The sequence below is a fragment of the Chiroxiphia lanceolata genome, chromosome 2, assembly GCF_009829145.1.
Source record: "Chiroxiphia lanceolata isolate bChiLan1 chromosome 2, bChiLan1.pri, whole genome shotgun sequence".
Taxonomy (NCBI): Eukaryota; Metazoa; Chordata; class Aves; order Passeriformes; family Pipridae; genus Chiroxiphia; species Chiroxiphia lanceolata.
Genome location: NC_045638.1, coordinates 88,353,501 through 88,378,813, shown reverse-complemented (window position 1 = coordinate 88,378,813; position 25,313 = coordinate 88,353,501). Strand labels below are relative to the sequence as shown.

At 39.5% G+C, this 25,313-nt stretch overlaps 1 protein-coding gene across 9 annotated transcripts in view; it reads right to left on the bottom strand.

Annotated features, from left to right (window-relative positions):
* TENM4 (teneurin transmembrane protein 4) overlaps window positions 1-25,313 on the bottom strand; it is a 601,078-nt gene that overhangs the window by 241,065 nt on the left and 334,700 nt on the right. The window lies entirely within an intron of this gene.

Sequence of the window (25,313 nt, the reverse complement as noted above, 5' to 3'; positions counted from 1 at the left end):
CAGTTTGCTCTTGACTGAAGGAAATATTTATTATCTTTATTAAATTTCAGTGGCACAATACTACAAACACACATACAATACCAGTTTAATTATATGACTGAGCCTCTCATGGGCTGGGTATCCCATACTGAAATACAGGACAAGTCAACTCACGTTGAAATTTCTGAGAAACTAGGATGCTGATCAGTTCTGAAAATCAGGCTGTTCTGTATAAAAAAAACAATGATGGAACAGGACTTTCAGGTACAAAACAGAAAAAAGACATAAAGCATGCTAATGAAGCATTTTTAATAGCACTTCTTGACCTGAAATGTTGTTTTCACACTCATTAACTGCTTACTCCATACATACACAGTAAATACAGATAAGCAATCCTGAAATGTATCCTAGCTGGTCTTAAATGCGACCTTCTTTTTCCCCATAATGATTTCAAAACTGCAAGACCAACACCAGCTCTGCTTGAATTTTAGAAAACTTTGGTCCTCGAGCAATCCACCTTCTTACCATGTAAATCCATTACAGCGTTTGGACTAATCCTTTTGTTAAAAGGATTCCTGGGAATACCAAGCAGCAGCCACTTTTACTACATTTTTATTCTAGGCAGTGTCTGAAAACTGGATGTGTGGCTATTAAGAAAGTAAAATTCACTCAGTGAGAGCTCCAGATAAAGAATAAGTTCCCACATAATCATTTCTGCAAGTCTGCAGGAGTAGGTCTAAGGTTCAGTAGGTGTCCTGGAGCTTACGATCATGCCTCTTTGTTTCCCTTGCTTGAATAAACATTTGATAAAGGAAAGATGAAGAGAAATGTTAATCCTGAATTTGTATCTCAAGACATGCAGAGGAGAGAGAGAAAGGGAGAGAGAAAGAGAGAGACAAGGATTTGCCTAGATTTTCTTACAAGGTTATAAGAAAAATAAATCCAAAAATACTAATCAGGGGAATTATCTCTTCTCTTATCTAAACAGCTACTTTAATGCAAAGTCAAGAAATAACTGACCTTCCAGGAAGACATATTTGCATAAAAAGGAAGATATACAGGCCTACTCAGCTGAAAAAAAACCCCAAACAATAGTGAAGAATGAGGAGAACTTCAGAAATGTATAGGGTTTGGGGACATATCATAAAAGGGGTTGAATGGCTCCAGAGATTCCTCCAATAATTTACCAGATGAAAAAGGTCTAAACATAGAGCAGCATGAGTCCTCATCTCACCACTGACTGTGACTATCCTTGTAGTCCAAGAAAAGCTATTTAACCCATATAAATCTTTCCATCTGTGCAATAGGTTAATAATATTTACCTACACACATCTTTGGGATTAAAACATTCTTATTTTTAAAGTACTTTGAAGATGAATCATGCCATGTGATTGCTAAATATTATTATTACTAAAAATGTGACATATTGTTTGAGTTAAAGAAAATAGTATATCTTTATCTTAAGAAGCTTGTCAGTGTATAATGAACTGAAATTGTGATTGCTTAATATAGTTACTGTAATTTCTAGTCTGAATGTTCTGTATTTATTGTTTGCATTGCACTGATGTATATTAAATTAACAAGATTATACTGTATGATTGCTCTCCTCTTGAGACCCTTAGGAAATGAGGCCGTCCTAGGGAGCACAGTGTTTAAATCAATATTATTTTATGCAGTAGTTTATAAGCATGGACGGTCGTTTTTCTGCATCCTCGGATGTGTTTTCAATGTTATCTCATGCCACATTATGTTTAAGGGAAACTTCATTGCTTTGAACATCAAAAACAAAAGACTACAAAGTATATAGAACTGGACTGCAGGAAGAAATCCTGCAATGGGAGCTGAAGGGACCAATTGTTCTATTTCAACTTTCTTTTGTGAACGTTTATTCTTTGCTGTACCATTCCTACCTTATATACAATTAATACACAGTAGGAAAAACAAAACTCTCGCTCCCTTGTGCTTTCACAAAAGCATTTCCTATTCTTTTAATATCACTGAAAGAAGCACACACTAGAAACTCATCCCCCAGTCCAATGTTAACCAAACATACTGTCTGGTTCTGCACACCCCTGGCACATTGCACTTGTTAGTGGGCTGGAGGACATCACCAGCATTTTCTGCCACTGTTTTGGCCACACCTGACTCAAGAGATATCAAGAGTTCAGGAGCCAGGCCCAATGGCCTGTGCAAACAAAGCCAGCCCATTTTTTAGGATAGCAGATTTCCTTACATGGATGCACGTTGTTCCTCGACACCCAGACTCACAGGAAAGTTTCAGTTCCAGGTACAGACATAACCAGACTGGAGGCACTGCAGCATGCTGCACGAACATCCTCATGGCAACTGTGGCTCTTTGAATACAGACAACACTATTTAGGCACAGCCAGAACCAACCTAAATACAGCTGGAGTCAAATGCTAAATTTCCTGGCTTAAACAATGCTGTTACCACATCCCTGAATTTGTTTTAGTGTGGAATCATTATTCGAAGTGCTGGCAGTTTCCATACAGTTTCCATTCTATTCCATGGAATAGAGTTTACTTATCCAAATGGTACCACACATGCTTTACTCAAAGCAAAGGTTAGAGGGACTGGTCCTCATTATATAAATACAGAAACCTTGCACCTCCACTCTCCTGTGAACTTAGAACTATGTTTTGCTCTTGTTTTAGAAGCTTTTAAGGCTGTAAATAAGTCAAGACCACCCCAACATGGCTCCCACTGCACAAGTTATTCATCTAGAACAAATTCAGCTGTCATTTAAAGTTGAACTAGACTGGACAAAGAAGCAACAATCAAGCAAGGCAGGTAATTACAGAATCTGTTAAACTACAGTGATTAGATGCTGCTAAGAAGAAGCTTCAAGAAATCTTAAGCAACTTTTGAAGGGGGAAAATGGTTTAATTTAACAGCTGCAGACTTCTAGCTATTGATTTGATTTTTCCTTTCCCCCCTCCCCATATAAAAAGCAAGCAGGTTAACAAGAGACAAAAGGCAGATAAGGGAGTGTAAGTGGATCAAGGGGAGCCTTGGGAAATCCTCAAACAATATGTCTGAATGTGGCATTAAATGGTTCATTTGGTGGTAAGTGATTAAATGGGAGAGGACTTCCTTTATCATGGAAATTGGTCCTCTACACTGTTGGACCTATGCTAATGATTTGAAACTCAGAAAAAAGGATGACCGTGTTATAATGGTTTATAATACACCACTTCATGCTGGCTTATGAGGAACATTTGCATGAATACAGTTATGCAAGGAATTCGAAAAGCAATAGATTTTTGCTTTGCATGAATTATTAGCATTGGTGTCCAAAGTTCTCAGCCTAGAAAATGCTAGTTTTGGTGGGGTTTTTTTGTGTTGTTTTTTTGGTTTAGTTTGGTTTGGTTTGTTTCAACGTAGAGCAAAATGTACCATTTTTAGTCACAACAGTGAGAAAACAAAGACCCTTCATGGCATTCTGTTTCACTGAGAAGCCTCCATTTCCAAGTCTAATTAAAAATAGCCTGGTGATGGAAAAAACTATGCTGCAATCACTGGGAGAAATGCAAACCTGTATTTAAACCATTTAAATCCTTTAGAGCCCTAATTTATATTTTGCAATGTAAGCTATGTAAATAGGGATATTCCTTCAAATATGGAAGGCCCACTAACTCAGCACATGAGTTAAGAGTTTCATAGATTGGAGGTCCTGTTTCCAAATTCATTTGCTAATTCCCTTGCCACTTTGAGTGACTTTAAATTAAGCTCTCACCACATTACCTCAAATGCCTTTAAAAATCCATGCAAAATTTGTGAAGGAGGGCTAAAATGCCTTTAAAATCTCATTGGTGCAATATCAGAAATACTTCATATTTTCAAGAGAAGAAAAAAGGCAGTTTCATATTATGACCAGAACCTTGGATAGAACCAAAAAAGCAACACATTCAAACCCTTAAAAAGTTGGAAAGCATTATTAAAACATCATCCCTTCCTGCCTTGGCTTCCTTGTCACCAGTAGAAGAATAACAAATGGTTATGGTTTCATTTTACACTGTAGCAAGGAGGATTTAAGAATCTGCAGGGCCTCATCTGCTGCTTCTTAAACAAACATTTAATGTAATTTTACATTTCACTTCATGACTATGATAGCTTAAAGCAGATCTCTCCTGTGTGCCAATCCTCCCTCACAAAGGCACACGGTCAGTGTTACAGAATGGACAGAAACAGCTCAAAATGATCAGCTCCCCTAGGACTGTGATTTGTGACATAAAATACACTTTTAGGGACACAGCTCCTCAGTCTTCATTTGCTGTAAAGCAGTGCCTTGTGGTCTGTGAGTGCGAAGTGTTAAAGCTACTTATCGTCACAGTGGTAAAATATTGGGTTTAATGGGCGTGGGGCTGAGTCCACAAGGATATTTAGGTGTGTGAAAGTGCAAGAGAGAAATGATGAGGTCAATACCTTTGAAAGCATCAGAGATGCATTTTCTAGAAAGCCTTAGGCCCAAGTGAGGTTTCATTTTCAAAAGTGCTCCATGCATTTTAGAGTTTAAGTGTTCCCAAAAGTTACTGTGACTTAGGCTCATACATCACTTGGGCACTTCCGAAAAGCATACCTTTAGTAAACGTATAAAAGTGCCTGTAGCAGCAAGGTACCTCTCTTTAAGTGTCAGGAGAGTAAGGCTGCTTGCCTGCTAGGCACTCTTTATAAATCCCCTGGGCATCTTCCTGCATTTTTATGTGTGTAAATAAATCTCACCTTGTCCTCTAGTGTCCTTTAAAAGCAAAAGGACAACTCATACAAGGCCACCGTGTGAGTATTGATAAATCCCTGATAATCAAATCTCCCAGTGATTACTGATATGGACTTACTGCTAAGGCTGGAGCAATGCCAGCTTAAACACAGCCAACAAGCCTCAACAGCCCAACCTGACCTCCAAGTGTTAAAGCAAAGGACACAGAGAGATCATCTAAACAGTGATCTACAAAGATGAAAAGAGCTCTGCTAATGGAGACACCCTGGCCAGCCTGATAGCTGGCCCAATTTCAATGACCATATTCCTCTTGATGTTCAATGGATGACAGTGAATAAGAACATAAACACTGTCACTCATGGTGTCCAAGGAGGTCTTCGGATTTTCTTTTCCGGGGGCTAAGCTGAAGAATTAAAGGCTCTATGAGGACAGCATTTGTCTGGTACTGGCATTCTCACCTTGCCACTCAGTCTTCCTGAGATTTCCATTCCTCTACAGCCACAATGAACTGGGCAGAAACCTCCTCCCTCCTTGACACACACTGTAACTAATGGCAGCTGTCTGAATACAGGACTGTTGCCTCCGTTCTGAACACTGAAAATTAAATGTTAATATTCAACAACCCAGGAAAATTTTTTGCTTACCACTTGCCAACCACACACCAGCAGGCCATGCCTGCTATTTCTTTGGCAAATGAAGGTTTACAGTCTCTGCATAGTTTAGAGAGGACAGAGTAGGTAAAGGGGCAGGGGGAACCTCACACATGCCCCACCAGCTTTCCCTTAAAAGAAAAGTTGGCCTCTGGGTCCTTTCTGGGTTTTCTGGCACTCAAGTATGTGGCTTCAAGCAGCAAACGTACAGGTTGAGAAAACTCCCTGGAGATGAGCTGCAGCCTAAAATTTGAGCATAATGTTTGTTAAAAACTAAAAAAAAGAAATGCCACCCTCCTCTCCCTTTCCCTGGTACTCATTTAAACAAATAGATAATGCAAGTGAATGTGCTGGGCAAAGCCAGTGTTGGCTGTGCCCAGGAAGTACCATTCAGTCCTCAGAGGGTCTACTCTGCTTACAGACACAGAACAGGAAGAGAGAAAGAGAGAATTAAACAGGCAGATAAATGATTATTGAAAATAATCATCACGGTTTTTTATGGAAGAGCTGGTGCTGGCTCCAGTTCTGGAGGTGGAGGGCAAAGGACCTCTAAATTAAATTCACATGATCCAATCTTGTTCATTCACATCGTTATATAAACTGCCCACTGGTAGAAAATTGGAGATTTGTAAATTAAAAGGAGAAAATCATGCCATCTTAGTACAAACACATTTTGCTGATGAAGACTATTTATGGTAAGGATAAATAAATAATAAAGTAGATAACATGGTGCGGCAGGACTTTAACTAAAACCCCGAGAATTTCACCTCTAATTCCACTGGAGCTTTCAGTGTTTTAACAACATAACCGGGGCATATTGTCCTGCACAAAGGAGAATGAACAGAACGTAATGCGTAACTTCTTAATTACATGGTCTATCAGATGCAATGTTGTCCCCAGCAGCAAAATGTCCATTGACTTTTACAAGGTATGGCTGGACAGAGGCAATTTATAGCAATAACTCTGCCCTAACTCACTGAGGGAAATGTCGTCCTCTGATTAACCAAATTTTGAGCCTTGTCCATTCTTAATGAAGATAACAGGAATTCCACTTTTGACATAAACTTGAGTACTCTAGAACGGCAAGCACTGGAAAAATGATGTAGTCATACACAGGTCTCATCAGACAACAGCAGGTCATACTGGTCAGAGTTCTGGGCTGAGTTCAGCCTTAGTATTACTCAAATCCTCATAATATCCTAGCAACAAGGTTCAAACTCTTCATGCCTCAAAAGCTATGAAATACTGCAAAAAAAAAAAAAATTCACAAAATAGGAGCTAAGTCTAAATGCTGAATGCTATTTTCCACATAATGTTGGGAGGCTTTAGGTTACCTCTTTAACTGTGAGAGGAAGCATTTGGGGAACAGCACATATAAACACAAATACCCCAAACACAGAAAGTGAGATGTTAAGTGGGAGTCTATTATGAAGAATTCGTGATTCCCTAACTCAGGCTCCATATGACCGCTGCAGGATATGCACTACAATCTGATCTCAGTGTTTGTCACTTGTCAAAAAATTGAGAACAAAGAGCCAATTAGATGTGGTTTGTTTTCTTTTATTTTGCTGGAAATAAAAGCTGAGCTATGACACAAAAAGAATTCCTGGTGTGTGTATGAGGCAGGGAGAAGGAAAAAACCGATAAACAAACATTTTTACAAAAACTCAAATTATTGGACTTGCAAAATAAGGACAGCTGGGATGCATAATCAAGAGCATTAAAAAGATTTTATTTTATACAGCAGAAACTTTCCTGTTCTGGCATTTGTTCTCTCAATATACAGCATAAATACTAACTTCTACTGAAAATCTGCAGACTTTAAAGGCTGCAGTGGGACAAATTTTTGAGGCTATGTGGAAGGCAGTGACTGGCACATAGTGGCCAAGTGCTTTTCGACCATTAAGATAACAATGCTTTGGATTTGGTTAGAGACGATCATATTAGAGTGTTCTGTGACAATTTAATTAACTGCTCCTCCCCACCCTGTTATGCAGCAGGTAAAGAGACACTGGAGACACATCACCGGCACTTGAGTGCCTCTGCAGCAAAATACATCTCAGCTGCCTAAGACTGTGATACAGCACTGCAAGACAAAAAAGACCACCTGGTTTCCCAGTCTCATCTCCTGGGTAACGCAATCCACTGTTCTTCACTCCACCGAACAGTACATCAAAAGTTTTGAACGCAAATCGGGGAAAAAAATAATAAAAAAGACTACTTCAACAGAGCAGAGACAGGGAAAATCTGGAGGGGTGGAGTAGAATTACTGACATTAGAACGTAACTAGGACAGAGAAGTCAACACCCGTGTACTACAAAGATGCCAAGAGATCTTTAAGGAACCATAAAGAAGTGGTCAAGATTTTGGTTTTGTGTCTCAGTTACAGAGAGCACCTGATACTGTGCCACAGCACTGGTTCAGCATGACTGCTGACAAAAATTGATTGTTCAGTATCCCAGCACCAATTCAAGCAAGATCTGCAAGAATTCCTGCAAGGGTTCCCATTCAGGGATGGATCCAATCCAATACCTGATAGCATCAAATAAGGCAATACATGACTAGTTTATTAGGACAGCCTGGTGTAACTCAAAAAACACATTAACAGTGCTGTTTATGACGAAGGAGATGGCATTTAGCAATTTGCTAAAACTCTGCATACAAAAAAGCAATTAGAAAATCAATTTTCATCCTGATCTGAGATCTAGAAATAATGAGAAATACATTTGTGTATTAATGTCTTATTTTGTGTAAGGAATTGGCCAGTAACTGCTACAAGAATATGACTTTTCCCATTCCTACTGATAGTGATGGGACTATTTTTTGATTGACAAGTCCAGTGAGTCCTTTCATTCTTTTTTTAGGCTCTATATTGAATGAGGAAAACCTGCAGCTTTTTCTGTTATCACCACTCTTTGTCTTTCAATGTGCTGTTCATGAACTACTGAAGCTTATTATGTTTAAATAATAAAATAATGCAAACCAAGAGAGTGATTCTGTACAAACATGGATTAAAGTTCTTTACCTAGAGCTGTGCTTAGGACCCTCCCAAGGGAGACTGAAGGGAACAGCCTGTGTGCATAGGGGAAAACACATTTCGTGGTTAAGGACAAGTGCCTTTCAGACTGATGCCTTTTAAGCAATGGGAATCAAGCAATGCTGATTTCTAAGAAAAAAATCCACATTTGCTTTTGAGCACAAACAGAGATAATTAAAGTACTTGCTCTAACAGGAAGCTGCATTAGAAAACAACTTTGCACTTTTGAGGACGCACACTGTGTTTCTTGTTATGCCAATTTATTTTAATTAATCAGAAAAACGTTTGTTTGAGGTATTAGCAATGCTAGCACTTAGCCTGTCATTTTGCCTCCCCGCTAAATACCCAGAATGGCAATTCTAAAGCAGAGCACATCTGGTGCAAAAGGAATTTCTCCTTCTGGTACACCACTGAAAAGGAGCAGTATAAACTCAACGGGTCAAATCTTTCTCCTTCCACTCACCTGGAGTAAATCTGAGCTATGCTGGAGTTCATCACCGCACAGAAATATGTCTTAACTCTTAATGGAGTGTGAAGTGGTGCTCATGGCATTGCAGGAGCCCGTCCATATTTGCCAGGAGTGTGCAGCTGACAAATCACATCACCTCCCAATAGCCAACCTGTGACTTGGATTTAACATTGGAGTGTACACTTGGTGGTAGCACGCCCAAACTCCCACTGGGAGACAGAAGAAAAGTGGACAGCATGGGGAGGCTGGAAGGACCAAACAAGTTAGACTGTACCCAGCTGAAAGTCCTAGAATACAAAGGGAAGATGAGATCTTCCACAGCAGTTACAGACAAAAAGAAAACAGAGGATAACCCAGATTCTTTTCATGCTTCTCTATTGCACCTCTCATTTCTGAAACCACCACCAACTATCAGAAAGTCTGCATCAGCAGCTGCTCTTCTCCAATGGTATCTGGAAAATGGAAATGAAAAATACCATCTTCCATGTTCTTCTTTGCATGCTTCATTCAAATAATGAGTAACCGACCTGCCTTCACCAGCTCTTGTCCCTTACCTTGTCCATCCAACACAAGAGTTGGGTAGACTTTCTCAAAAAAGAGGTGGATCCCCAAAACACATATGATTGACTTGACTTCTCAAAAATTTCTGAGGTTTAAAAATTCAATTAATTTTAATAATTCAATATTTTAGTTATTTAAATTATTATTAAATTTATTTTAATAAACTCTTTTGGATTTTATTCCTCTTTGGTTTGTATCTCTGTAGCTGTCCTATGTTCGATCCTGTTTAAATAAAATAAAGACCACTAGAGATTTTATTTTACTCTTCTTTTAGTTCGACTGAAGTTAATGGTTAATCTCTAGGGGTAGCAAAAACAAATTCAGGATTTGCCCTGACACATTCAGAAAAAAAGTGCTGCTAATATCACCAGTAATACCTCCTAACTAGTACTGTTTGTTTTACCAGAAACATTAACAAGCTGGAGGGAAAACAAGCAGTTTTGACAGTTGCATGGCAACCAGAAAAAGGCAAAGTGGATACTCCCTGAGGATGAGTGTGGCACAAACAGGGAGCAGACAGTAACTTGGCTCCGGCTGGGGTGGTTGGGTGGTGTCAGCCTGACCTTTAGACCAGCTACACTCACAGGCTCTCCACGCTGGCACCCCTGCTGCACGACTCCGCCAGCTCTCTGTCAGTGCCTCTCGCATGCCATTGGGCCAGCTACTAGATCCAAATGGTATGGAAGCCCTCAGAATAAATAAAGGAGAAGTCAAGTCAAGTCAAACAGTAAGTGTGAAATGGCAGCGTCAAGCAATAAGTTCTCCAGCTGAGGCAGTGTCGGCACCCAAACGATTCTGTGGTACAGCATGTAAGGAGCTGCTGTACACCACAGACTGAGAGCAAGCAGGGAACCAACCCACACTCACAATGGGACAGCTCACAACTTCAGCAGGAGAAAAGTCAGCCTTCCATGAGGCACTTAATAAAGAGACCTGAAAATAACCAAGCTTGCATATTTTGCTCACCTTAAACATCTGCCAAAGTCATTGAAATTGACCCCTAAGTCCCATTCAGCTGCTGATTTACTCCACGAAGCATTCTGCTGTTCACACATGGAAAACTATCACTTGTGGCCTCTGCAAATACCACATGTTGCCATTACAGAGCCTACACTGCCACAGCATAGCGGCTTTGGTACATTATAACCACTACCAGTAAGGGTAACTCATCATATAGAAAAGATTACCATATTTTAGCAGAAGAAGGAAAAAAAAATCTGTATGTTCAAACTAATGAAAAGCAAGCTTTTCTTTTAATTACAAACCAGTGAAGAACAAGCAACCAGAGAAGTGTAATCAAGAAAAAAATTTGCCTCTAACCTTTCATTCTCTTTCACAGTAATCTTATTTTTTTTTCTCTTCGATTTTTAACCTTTTGTGTCACCACCAGCACTAAAAGCTGCTTTTCTCCCCTCTTTTTGCTAGAAGAACAAACAAACAGTTGCCATTTCAGTCAAAGCAATGTTATTCTTTGGCTGGCTGGCACTGGTTTCAGCTCACAGGGCGGTCAGTTCCTTTGGCTCCCATCCAGCAAGCTGAATAAACCACTGCAGCAGTAAGCACAACTCTGTTTGGGCTCACAAGTCAGTGCTTCAGACCTGTTTCCATCCTGAGCGCTTTCAATTTACAGCACTCCAACACCGCAGGAAGGACACCAGGCCAATCTGAAACTCAAATATATTTGAAACAAAGCTTTCTTCCATGCTTTTAGGTCTTTTTCTACACTTTTCTTCCTCCTCTCTTTAATGTTCGCAGGTTGGAATTTAGTGCTCTTTTTTCCTGCCAGAAGTTTGGCCTTTGCAACAAATAACTTCATCCAAGTGTGCCATTTCCTTCAAAATACACAGCAGTGGTAGAAATCACAGACAGATCCTTATCAGTGTTTCTCTGTTTCTCACTTCCCACCTTTTGTATCGAGCACTATAAAAGCCAAGAAGAATTTTCCTGAAATTACAAAATTCATTTTTTACGGACAAGCAGTTACCCAGTGCAAGACTCTGGATTCTCACAGTGCAAAATGGAAGACACAAGGAAACTTGTAATACAAGAGAAGCTGTGGTTTAGCAAGCGCAAAGGCAAGCTGGAGGGATTATAAGTGCAGGAGTAGGCACTTTAGACTCCCCTTATGCTCCACTCCCTAGCAGAATAACACTAACAGCAGAATTCCATTTTACTGGGATAAGGGACAATGCTTGTGAGAAGGGCAGGAGATGTGAAGGCAAAGTTTGAGAAATTGTATTGATTGCTGTGTTTCTGGGCTCAGGTTATTATTTTCTCTTTCCTCTTCTCATTTTTCACACCATTAAAATTCCATCTCAGACAGCAGACTCAAAATGAACAAACAAACACGCATTGTTCGCTATCAAAACCCACCGGCGCTCACGTGGCTGCTGTTGAAGCTGCACTGACACTTGAGCTGGGGAGCAGAAACCACTCGGGCAGTTCACAGGGGGAATGCCAGAGTGACAGATTAAGTACAAAACTAATCCACATGTTGTGTTTCTACTGCACAGGTGTGTTCAGGGATTATCCTTCTGCCACGCAAGTCACTTATGCCAATCTCTAGAGATCCCTTCTCTTTCCTTCAGTTTCTTGGTTTATATGAAATAAGCTTTCCCTGGCTACTGTGCTGCAACTCTTCCAGGGAAATCAATTTCATAAAACTTCAAACATTATCATTACCTCTTATGCACAATAATTTATCACTGTAGCACGCTACAATGCTACATCCTACTCTCTCAGCATCTCAGCAAATGAAAGTTACTCATATTCTTCGAAAGAACCTTAAATATTACCCACTTCTAGTACCCTGCAAAGAACAATTTGGAAAAAAAAATAAATTAAAGCCTTCAGACCTCTTTTATATTCTGCACATAAATATTATGCTAAGCCAAGATGAAGACAAATAGTGAAAAAGATGCAAGAGCCCTGTGATGTGTTTGAAACTCTCAGACAAAAGTTAGCACATACAAATTCCCATTTAGACGCAGAAGTAACTTGAAGAGGTTCTACTTAATGGATGGCACAGCAAATATGGGTTCTGGTTTCCAACAAAAAGTGACATGCAGTAAAATATTTAGGCAAACTCTTGAGGACTACCTATCATTTCATAAATTAAAGGGCTTTAGTCAGCTTTCCATGTGACAGCAACCAACACACAGCTCAGTCGGAGGAGAACTTTTTGTGTTTTATCCCAAGATGGATTCGAGGAACTTCTGGCATGAACTGACACTGATATAAACTGCTCGAGAGTTTTTTATGAAGAAATGGAAGACAATGCAAACTGTTTTAAATTGAAGCTACCACAATATACAGCAGAAGTCTAAATTCCCTGTTTAAAAATTCACGTGACTAAAAACCGGAACACAATTTTCAAACAGGTAGTTAAGGTGCCTTTACAAATTCCACAACTATGTTTGAAAATCATTTATTTCTCATTCCAATTGTGTTAGGTGTCTCTGTGTCACTTCTGGGAGAAAACATAGTGTACTGGTTGTTACAGAAAGAGGAGAGAACAGGGAGATGAATCCCGCCATGATGGTATCGCAGAATGCCTGGGTGACCTCGGGCTAGTCAATTGTGACCTCTGTAAAATGGAGATAATCACACTTATCTGATTCGAGGAGGTACCAGGAGACCCACTATTTCCTAATTGTTTAGAGATATACACGGGAAAGGCACAATATACAGTTACATGGGTTAGGTTTCTGGAAATATCTACTGGTGACAAAATAGATTTTACCCATCTGTGTAAAAGTGTCAAGTACTGCTATTATTTTGACCTCATTGATAAAGAAAGGATGGGTGGTCTGGTAGATTGAAGCACATTTTGGCTGGAAGCTATTACCCTTTGAGATGACCTCTTGTTTCAAGTTTCATTGGTGTATCAGAAAAGTTACAGGCAGCAACAGTAATGGTTCCTGTAACTCTTTCTACAAAAACACTCAAATCCGCTTTATCTCCTCTGACATGCTACTCCTCTGTACTAGTCCTAATGATATTTTTCCTAATCAAGCATATGTTAATGGCAGGAAACAATGTCACTCCCTTCTGGTTTTACCTGACCTGTCTTAGGGTACTCATTGCATATATGAAGCTATACCAACCTCAGTTATCCCTCACTATTAGAGAAATGTAGGAAAACTGACTGTAATACAATAAAGGGCAGCAAAAATGATGGTAATTTAAGAGGAAGACTGATTTTAAAACAAGATGCCTAAATGAGGGTCTATATGGCTTGAGGGAGAATGTAGATCCTTGTGACAGTTTCATGAAGCCATTCAATTTCAGGGAGAGAAGTTTTTTAAGGTGATTTGGGCAGGATTTATGTAAACTGAGCAGCAAGAAAAGAGATGCTTTACATTAAAACATAGCACAAGTAACCATCAAGTGGTAGTAGTTTTACTGCTGAAATGGGATTCTGGAGAATTTCTCAAAAATCTCGACATTTGGCCAGGCAGGGTAAGGCAAGGAAGAGGCCAGTGTGAAAGTATTAGTTTTGACCTGGAGTAATCCATGCTGATTTTCATTTCACCAGAATAATTTTACACCAGAAATATCTAAACAGAACGGAAACATTGGTACCTCTGTCTAAAGTGCTTATTTACTACAAAGTGCCCCTGTTTTATTCAGTTTGTTTGCCAGGATGAACCACTCTGACATTTATATCAGTAATGCAACTCCCAATTACATGTGCTTCATCCCCAGACTTGACTAATGCATGAATCTTTATGCCGTGCTCCTTATGAAATGCTGTGTCCTATCACGTTGCCACGATACTGCCACTAGATTTATAGCTATAACTAAATCATCCGATCATACCACTTCTGTGCTGTGCTTCTTCCATTACCACCTAATGTATCAAAAGCATCGATTTTACACTTGTGAGCTTTCCTGCTGAAGCACTCCAAGGTCCTGCAGCACTTTATTATATCCCAAGCCCACTCCCATAGCTGTCATGCTAATGAGGCATGTGTTGCTACTTTAATTTTTCTGAAGCGGGTTACAAAGCTCAATTCTCCCCTCATGTGGGAGAACCTAGAGTCCAATTCCTGAGCTGTCATGGCTGGCTGATTTTGAATAGTGCGTGTGATGACACAGGCTCTCATCTTTCTGGCCTGGTCACCACAACACCCCTTCCCCCTCAAATGCTGAGAGAAATATGGTCACTTATGGTTTCAGAATGCTTTTTCCTATTTGCAGCACGCTGTACTTACTGAATGCCTGATATCCTGAGGTGTCCAAAATGCTGACATTATAACCTGCTTAACCTCAATAATTCTGAGAGGCCAATTTTTGTCTCTACAATAGAGGTCTTATTTAGGCTGAAAGAAAATTAAACACACCACGATTAAGAGACTAAATTGGCAGGACATCTAGAAATACCCTGAAAACCTAGAGAAATTTAACACAACAGAAAAAGGCTCAGATCCTCCAGAAAGGATGAATATATTTTAAGACAACAGGGAAAAATTACCTGTAATTATGAATCAATGCCAACTGCAGGTATTTTATGATTTCTATGAATTTACTGCCTTGCCAGGGCATCTTCAGTTAGGAAAGGTAAGAAAGACAAGAAGTGAAAGTAGTAATTTTTATGTTACTCTGAAAGGCACCCCAAACACACTTGCTACAATTTGTGGGGTTAATTTCTGAGTAATGTTGATGTCCTAAGAAGTGAAAGGATAAGAAATATTAGGAAGCAATTAATTAGGCAAATATTTAGGAGGGCCATTCTGGCCTTCTTATATTGACTGCTTTCACCAATAAGACTACTTGATGTTTGAGACCCTTGATGAACAAAAGGGGATGATTTGGGTTTCAGTAGCTTCATTTGCTTTAGAATTTTAAATGGCATGTGAGTCAGGAAGAAATGTATCAACCACCATTCCATTAGCAATTCTTTTCCAAATGCATATGTGTCCAAGTAGTAAAAGTACAAGAAGTAGATTAGGATATAAGGTCTTTACCATTTGGCAGAGATTTTCCAGAATCACCAGCCCTGGAAGCTTTCAGAACGTACGTGGATGTGGTACCTGGGGACATGGTTTAGTGGTGAACACAGTGGTGCTGTGTTAATGGCTGGACTCGATGATCTGAGGTGTTTTCCAACCTTAATGATTCTATGATCCTATGAAGTGACATGGAGTCACTGGTCTTTTGCCCCACCATTGTTGTCTTTAGTGAATGGCTGTATATTTTCATGCTACTTTGACACGTCAATATCAGCTGACCTCTTGTAAACAGAAATGCGATTTACTATATGTCTGAATTTTATCAGCTTCTGTCACACAGCCTTATGATTTGAACCATTTTGTCTTTTTGCTACACTTCCTTTGCTTTATATGGAAAATGCTTTAACTACCACATTTCCATTAACAGACCTAATTATTACATGGGAAGGTAAAAAAGATCTACTCAATCTTCCCTGTTAAAAGTGAGGGCAGACTTTGAAGACACGTTACAAAAAGTCTCCCTAAACTCTGCAGCATCGCCATCCCTTACCTACAGAGACGAGCACATGTTAAGAGCCAGCAGTAAGCTCTGCAACACTGGATTTACCAGCTGAATGGAGTGGGAGCACAATAGTATTTTTCATTTTCAATCTAGAATCTGAAAATCTCCAAAGCTTCTAAGTAGCAAATAATGACAATTATCCCCCATTTTATTCACGTAAGAGTCAAGCATTAGCATTCAGGTCACTTGGCCAAAGTCAACTGTGACCAGTCACCAGTGTTCTGACTCCCACTTCCAGGGACTACTTACTACAAAATATTGACCTTGTAGTTGTAGGTTTTGAGCTAATGCCTACCATGCTGTTAAAACACTACACCAGCTATTCCATCTCTTTTGGGGGCTTTTGTCTCAATTCACAGGGCAGGACTTCAAACCAAACAAAACTTTCAACCCTTCCTTCAAATTCTGTTGTTTTCCAAAGTGCCAGAAAAATGAATTCTTATGTGGGATCTGTATACTGGGGCTTGTAGTCCTCTAAGGCTTAACCCAATTGACAGTCTTTCATAGAAAGTTCTCCAAATCAAAGGTTTCTTCTGTGCCATAACTGTCTTTCACACCAGCTTTACTACCAAGCATGGGCACTAAGGGCTTCATCCTGCTGTTAGACACACGGTTAAGGATTGCCCTCCCTTGAACAAAACACCCTACTGCTTTGCACCCAGGTGCACATGGGAAGTAACTTCAAAGGAAACACTGTGGTTCATACACACAGCAAGAAGCTGCACGATCCCCTTGTCATACTCCAATATCATTTTTCAGAAAACTCGTGCTGTATCCACAGAAAACACTTTTTCCTCTGAATTACTGCCTCAAACATTTTTAACCCAATCCTTTCCCTTCTACTCAGAGCCTCAAAACCTTCCACACAGAACACCTAAAGCTATCACTGCTTCAGTTGAAGAATTTGTTGGGGTCACATAATGGTTTGAAAGCTGTGGTTGAGATTAATAGTGTATTACAATAAACAGAGTGGATAATGCAAAGCACAGAAATGATGGAGGAAGAGGAGGGGGGGATACATCTTCTGAGGCTACGCAGTTATTGGATGTTTAGTTTGAAAAGAACACACAGGTCAGAGTGAGACTTCTGGCATCTTCTCCATTATGAATTAATCACTGTTTCACTCCCTGACCAGCAAATTTCAGCTTATAAATAAAGTTCAAAACCCCCAGGTCCTCATTTTCAAATGGAGACATATGGCTTGCAAACAGCTAATGGAACAAGCCTTCCCAAAGTTTGAGCTCATTCCCAACTGAGAGATCTATTTCACAGTAATAACACAACATGGCCATGAGTATATGAGCTTCAGACTGCCTTCCTGTATTTTATAATACTTTGCACTTCCACAGCAGCTTTTATCTGGTGAACGGAAAAAGTTCTGATGAACATCAGCTATGACTTTTCAAAGTGTAGAAGGCAAACAGCCCTGCAGGAACTGGGAACATACACAGACCCTTAGCCATACAGGCATCAGCTCTGAGATGATATATACCCAAAAATAACAAGTTCAATGCTGTGCACCTAGAAATTTGAAAAGATTTAGAAAAAAGATTAGCTTACTCTGAAACCTGATGTCTGCAAGTATGGAGCCCTGGGTCCCTTTTTGTCTACTTGTTCATCACAGTGTAAACCATGGGTAGCTCCAGTAATATCCTACAGATGAGGAAATAGTTGAGAAGGATAGTGAAGCCAAAGGCTTGCTATATCATTCATTTACAATGAGAAAACGGAGGTTAAGTTTTATATCTGAGAAGCCTGTGGCAGAAAACAGAAGGCTAAATTCCTAGTACTCACTCCAATCTCCAGACAACTCTGCCTTCAATGTTTTGTTCTTATAAAGCTGCCCAGAAGCATTTTTTCCAAACAGAATCTGCTCCTTTGGGGGCTTTGTTTCATGTTAGTCACAAATCTCTCAGTATAACCTGAGGTAGACCAAAACACTGGCAGTTCTGCAGTGAAAAAGCATCTAATGGGCCATAAATTAATGTTTCATTTCCTCTAATAGTGTAATGATTAATTCCTTCTTCAGAGCAAGATTTTGTTGCACATTTGATAGTTACACTATAAAGAAAGAAATGGGTTTTTTTTAACATTGAAAGGATCAAAGCCAGAATGCTGCTATTTTTGTTTGTGCTCTTGTAGCTTGACTCTTCAAACAGTTTTTTCTCCCCAATTTTGTAAAAAGGTAAAAAATTCCATCTCAGATGAGACCTCGTACAGCTTGTCAAGTTTCAACCCACAGTGAATTTTTCCTGCAGATATAAACCTCTGAAAGGGGGGGGGAATCTAATGGAAATGCTGACATAACCTTAACTATACCAATGCTGCTGTAATGCTCAGGTTACCAGGAATATTTCTGCTGCCAATTCCGTTTAACAAGTCTGAATGCATATAATTTGTTCCAGTTGTCTTTCCTTAGAGTGGGGCTCCTTTGTGCACTCTTTCCAATGTGGTTTGTATTAAAAGAAAGAAAAAAAAAACCCTACTCCTATGTAAATTCATATACACGCTGATACGGTTTTATCACAGCTAAAAAGCTATAAATCTGCTTTAACTGATTCAGTGTGTTCCCTACCAGCCTGGAAAGGTGACTTGTTTCACTGCTGCCTTTCACTGATTGTGACAATCATAACTTTGCTTTGTTCTCTTCAAGATATTTTTTCTTTGCAAAAAAAAAACCCCAAAAGCCCCTGACCTGACTCCCTGTATATTCATATTATCCTCTCCTGACCAAATGTCTCTCTGTTTGAGCCGAAAGGATTTTAGCTGGGTCAGGATTTGACCCTCGTTATGCTAGGAATCTAATCCAAATGCCTCCCACCGACACCAGCGATAAGAATCTAGTCCTATAGCAAATTATTTGCTTCTCACCTTTGCTTCTCATCCTGAAGCCAAACGACTGCCAGGTTAAATAAATATTCTCAGGATGCAAAGCGAATTCATGGGGTAAGAGCTTAAGTGACAGCAAGGTAAGTGGGTACTTCCAGAGCCTCATGTCCTCTGAAAGATCTGCAGCTCACACAGTGACATCTTTCTGATCTTTCCTCTTAGTAGCAAGAGTGAAACAGGAGAAACAAAAACTCAACAGGACGGCTCCACTGCTCAGTGAGTAAGAGCAGGAATAATTCATGATCTGATCCTCCTCACAGCTGCCACTTTACAACTTCTTACTTGATCTTCAGGGTCTGAGAGGTAGTGGCTGATGCTTGGAAACCCAAAACCTGAACCTCGTTGTCATCTTTGCATCAGAGATAAATTTGGAGGAATGATTTGAGGAATTTGAAATCAATTTTCAAATATGTCAATGAATTTTTGGATGGTTTCAGTGAGTTCAAGCAGACAACAACTGTGAAAAATCAAGATAAAATGACCAGACTGAGGCTCCACACTAACTTCTCAGGCTTCTGTGGACCCATAGTAAGCCATAGCTCTTTTCACAACGAGTGGAAAAAGAGGAATCTCCTCAGGATTATTCAAACACTGATGGCTTGAAATGTCTAACTAAATTGAAAGCTTATGATGAATAAATCTCATGTTTAGTTTTTTGACTAAAATTAAAAGGGAGGAATTTAGGTCACAGTTTCTCAGGCTGAATTTTGAACACTCTCCCAAATTAGAAGATAAACTCATTGAAAAATTATGTGAAACTCATTTTCAAAATACTTTTTTCCAAGCACCTTACCTAATCATCACTACTGTTAAAAAAAAAATTCTTTTATTAAAGAATATTTTTAAAACTATTACTACATTAAACATCTTTTAAACCTTTTCTCCTAAATTTCTGAAATGTTGCTGGGGGGGGCCATGATGTTAAAAAAAGTTTTAATAGGGCACACAATAATAGAAAAAATATTTTGAATTTTTTAAAAGACAGTTGTAAATTGATTGGCTATATCTTTTGATTCCTGTTTCCCTTCTGTAATTATGAATTACCATTACGAGTAACACTGATGCTAATGGACTCTGCAAATCTCTGATAAAGGATGCAGAGATTAATTGCTATTCTTACTTAACACACTTGCTTGAGTAGCAAAAAAAGAAGCAACAGAAAGCACTGTGCAAGGACAAAACACAGCAAGGGAATAGATTCTCTGTCCACAACCCTTTTTGGAAAGAAAAATGGAAGCCTTTCATAAAAGAAAATTGATTTAACTGGAATTTATTGTTAATTATTAGATGAAAAAATATCAATTATTTAGATTACATTATCAAAGGTTCTTTTGCACTCCTCAGTCAGATCCCTGAAAATTCTTCACTTCTAAGATGCCTTACTCATGTAAGGCATTCTTTCTTTGAAATACTTTAATATTCAGTGTCTTTTGGGCTCCCTGCTGCAGTTTGATTTCTCTGTGACTGGATCTTCCATCCCAGTGCTTTAAACATCTAACCACTGTTCCTACAGGACAACTCCTGTGTCTGAAGTCGGACCTGAAGATCAGAGGGGTGATGCCTGATGCAAAACAGGCTGTGTTACATTCATCCTTTCAGCTGGTCACACTGGGTTGCTGAATGAGTCTGAAAATAGCAGTCTCTGTGTGGCAGACTCTGAAGCACCAAACACATCAAGGATACTAAAGAAATAAACATTGAGCATGCACATAGATAGGTTAAAAACACTCAGCAGAAAGTAACCCGTCTTTCTGGAACATGACTTCCTTCTAGATCCTGAAGAAATCCAGCCATAGCATCAGCACTGGCAGATGATCCGGTCAGTTACTCACTGTAAAGTGCCAGAAATGCACAGTTTATATAAAATTAAACTATTTGATAAAAAACAGATAAGGCTATAGGAGTCCTCAGCAGCCTTTTTATGAAGGATTTATCTTCATAAATCTGGGTGAAATCATGTCATAAAAAATTGAAAAGTTCTTTCTGAAGGATAAGAAAGGGAGGTAAATTACAAAGGGTGATTGTCTTTAACAGCTCAAGGCTGCACTTTAAAGATTGAAAAAACCCCAAACAAACACCTAAACAGAAAATAGGTTACAAATCGGGAGGTCTGGATTGGTCAAATTTAGTTAGAAATGAAAAAGAAGACCTTATGAGAACTTACTACTGCTTCAAATTGTCCAGCACTCCAAACAAGAAAAAGTGGCAAAAGCACTACCAGAATCTTCATTAACTCCCTGACCATGGATTTTGTTGGTCAAAGTGGCTCATTCATGCAGATCCCACTATGCAGCAGTTGTGGGTTTCTTTGGCTTCTGGGGGCAAACTGATCCTGATTTAGCCTATTTTCCACTGAAATCACGGATCATACAGAAATTGCACTCGCCTTCTAGGATCTAATCCTAGAATATTTATGTACATGCTCAACACAGTTTTCCCTCCTTGTCCACTGACAACACAATCCATGCCAAGGTAAGGGCTGCATCGTCAATGCTTCACACAACATTGAACCTTCCTCTTGGAATTCAAAATGTAATAATACCGGGAATCATACCTCCCTCCCCACCCCTCCTCTCTCCAGCAGCAATGTCACTTTGGGTGATGGCAACGTGACCCTCCACTGCTGCTTCTTTTTCTGAGTAAATGCCCTTAGTAGTAGAAAAGGTGCAAAACTGGTTAATCAGTGGGGAGCAACAAGAGTTTTTGTAATAGGGATGTATTTGAGGAAGAAGCCAAAGACGTAGATATATTCAGAAGTGAGCGATAAAACTCCAAACATTAGATGTTAGACATTAGATTCTTCCTACAGAGGCTTTGGTAGATGTTAGCTCCAGTGTCACCAAAGTAAAGTAATTTCTAGGACCAGAGAGTCAGATTTAGATACTCTTACAACTTTCTGGTATTTCCTTACTTCTGCTAGAATTAAATAAAATCCATGCCCTGGTCTCAGAAATTGTGTCTGACAATACTAAAATGCCCCAAACCAGAGGTGATTTGGGATTTTGTGGCTCCCATCTGCAGAGGCTGTTTCAAATGACTACATCCAGCCTTCCTGTCTGCCTGATAGAAGTAACTTAGAGAAACACACCAGACCCTACAACACCAGACCCTACAATATGTCAAAAACATACTTCACATGGAGTGCCTGCTCACTGATGGAAGAGATGGAAGAAGTAACACACTTGAGCTTTGACTATGAGGTAACAGAGTCAGTGTTCTCAAAGGAATTTGGATGTCAGCTTTCCACAGATTTCGTATATTTTTCAAAACCTGTTCTTTGTCATTCTGCACAACAGCCATTTCCATACCTCATAGCTGTGTTGGGCAGAGACGTACTTGCTAATGTCCCCAGTGCCCCAGCTGTGGATACTAGGGGAAGTGGACAGCAATGTGCTGTCTGATGTGCTCTTCTTACACACCCTTCTCTAAAGACACCTGATTGGTCTCTTTTAATTTATTTTTCATGTTATTTACTGGTTCAAATGGAAGAAAGTTGCCACTGACAAGCTAATCACCAGATTCTACAGCCTCTCCTTGGCTAGTGCTCAACCTTTCCCACCCGGCCAGTACTCTCCCTACAGCCCCACTGGCTCGTGCTTCTCCTCCCATACCATGCCAGAGACTACAAGTTCTGATCCAACATAGCATTTGTTAGTTTCTTAAAACAACCAGATTAAAGACTGAATGCCTTCAGACAGTTCTGGCTTCTCCTGAGTCATAAACATATATACCTACACACCAGTATACATAAGAAACCTAAAGAACTAATTAGTGTTCCTTAATTGTCCACTGAGATACTCCAAGACAGACTACTGTTCAAATAGTGCTGAAATCCTCGAGTCAGGCAATGTTAAGGTTTCTGAACTGAAACACCCTGAGATGTTTTAGAGAATTGGGGCTGTTTAGTTTGCTGAAGGGAAGGCTCTGTGTGACCTTTCTATACTTAAAGGGGGATTATAAGGAAGACAGAGACAGACTTTTTACAAGGGCCTGTAGTTATAGGACAAGGGGGGTTTAAATGGTTTTTAAATAAAATGGTCAAATTTAAAACAATGGGTTTTAAATAAAAGAGGATGGATTTAGATTTCATACAAGGAAGAAATTCCCTGTATGTGAGAATGATGAAACACTGGCACAGGTTGCTCAGAGAAGCTGTGGGCTGCCCCATTCCTGGAAGTGTTCAAAGCCAGGTTGGATGGAGCTTTGAGCTGGTCTAGTGAAAGGTGTCCCTGCCCATGGCACGGGGTCGGAACTAGATGATCTTTAAGGTGCCTTCTAATCCAAAGCATTCTAGAAGTCTATGAAACAGAGACATTCACATCCTAGTTAATTTGGGTAATTTTAGGTAAAGAGTCTTCTGGACTTAACATATATAAAAAGAAAAATGAAAAGGTTCAAGACTGAAAAGTCTATTTTTCCTTAAAATTACCTGCTGATACTATAAGTACAATAAAAATTGGGGCTTTAAATGTTCTAAATTACTTAGAAGAAAACCAAACAATGGCTTGTAATGCATCTAATACAAAACTAAAAGCCCTAAAAGATGCCCACATATTTATATACATATTAGTTGGTTCCAGCCTTCATTTGAAAGTTTAGTTGGATATTTTTGTGGAAGTTTAAAAATAATATTATGGACAATATTACCTTTCTGGAATGAAAAAAACTTAGATAAAGAATAGCCTACTGTATCTTCAAAAAGTAGCACGTTTCTTAAGTTCCGTGTGCATTATATTTGCAATTTACATGGGGATTTGTAACAGCAATGCTGCTCCCTGGGTGTTACTTACTTTGGATGGACTTCTCTAAGGGTGAGTTTACACAGCTGTGGAAGGAAAACCTAGCCACAATCAATTAAAAAGTGCAACACAAATCCTTTGGACAGCATTCTCAGGCTGTCCTGCTGTTGAGACAGCTACCATTTTCCAAGAATGAGTACTCTAACTGTATTAAACTTAGTCCTAACCAAAATAAGCTTTTACTAATTTTCACCATTTAAGGAACATAAAGACCTGCCTTTGTCATTTAAACTTTAAGCTGACTAAGCCTCATAGAAACAGAAGGTTAAGGAACTAAAGCAATTAATTCCATTTACAGAGGTCAGAAGAGTCTCTAGGTTTTAGACATGATGGGCTTGTATGGTCTGTGCTTCTTATTCATGTGAACTCTCAGATTATGGTTTGTTAGGTGGCAAAATAAGTCACCTTTGTTTTCCTCTTGTCAGCAGAGTTTAGCTGAGCTGATCCTAACAGGTCACCACTGTGCTTGCATTACCTGCACTTCTGATTACAGAACAACTAGAATAAGCAGGCAAATGAGACCCCAGATGCCCTGTCTTTGTGTGGGACATATTTATAAGCAACTTGCTGAATCCTACACACAAAGAAAGCCTCAGGGAATGTAGTATGTCTACAAGCCAATGCAGAAAGCACTGAGAAAAAAAAAAAAAAGAGGATAAATAAGCAGGCAGCTGAAAAGCCTGAAGTCTAACTAACTCACCAGCACATCAATAATACAATAATGTCGTCAACCCACTGTGGCCTCTGAACAATGCTTTTTCTGTTCTTCAGCTAATTAGTAAAAGAAGAGATTAAAGTCTTTAATCTCACTTGCTTTCTCTTTCTTCCCTCTTTTTACCTGGAGGATGGGCATGTATGTGTACGTACGTATTTCCTAAATGAACAAAGAGGAAGTACATACATTAAGATGTGGAAAACACGAGGTGGAATGTGAGTTTGGCTTTATTTCCAACAAGAGGGTCATCTACATGATTTCACATTTCCATGTACTGCGACTGCAAGGAGTCAGATGCATGTCTGTGTTATAGGGTGGGAGGGGAGGGGGGAAGCTGAACTGAGGATATGAATTTTAATCAGTTTCCTGAATGAATACGACACTGTATTTCCCCCTACTCTCCTCAGGATGACAATTCAGAGGAGATAACCTTCTCCTTTGAAAAACTCTGAAGGGAAAGTTTGTTTTTACCATAACAAATGCAACAAAAGAAGAGGGAAGCTGGGAAAGGGAAGGGGGGGCGGACAAATTAAATGTCAAACTTTCTCTCCTTACTTGGAGATAACAGCATACTAGGAAACCTTCTTAGAAGCTTAACATAAATGCAGTTAAGCTGTTGCCAGCTGCAGTAAACCTCTCTCTCACCTTTCTTTCTCTCTTTCAAGATATCTTTGAATGCCTTCGCCTTCATCATAAATCAGACCTTTGAGCAATTATCACTCCAGCCGGATGGCAGCAGCCTGAGTGGCCACTGCTATTCCACTGCTGTAATCTGCACTTTGTCAGGTTACACTACCCTTGATGAAATTTCACATTTCTTTGCCAATGAGCGTTACCTCTCCGTTTATGACTCATTGTCTTTACAGCAGAGAGCTGTGAATGTCATTCCTCTCCTTGTAATTTGTTTAAGCAGCACGGACCATTCGGCAGGGCTGAGCACCTTCAGCACCCCACCGGGGA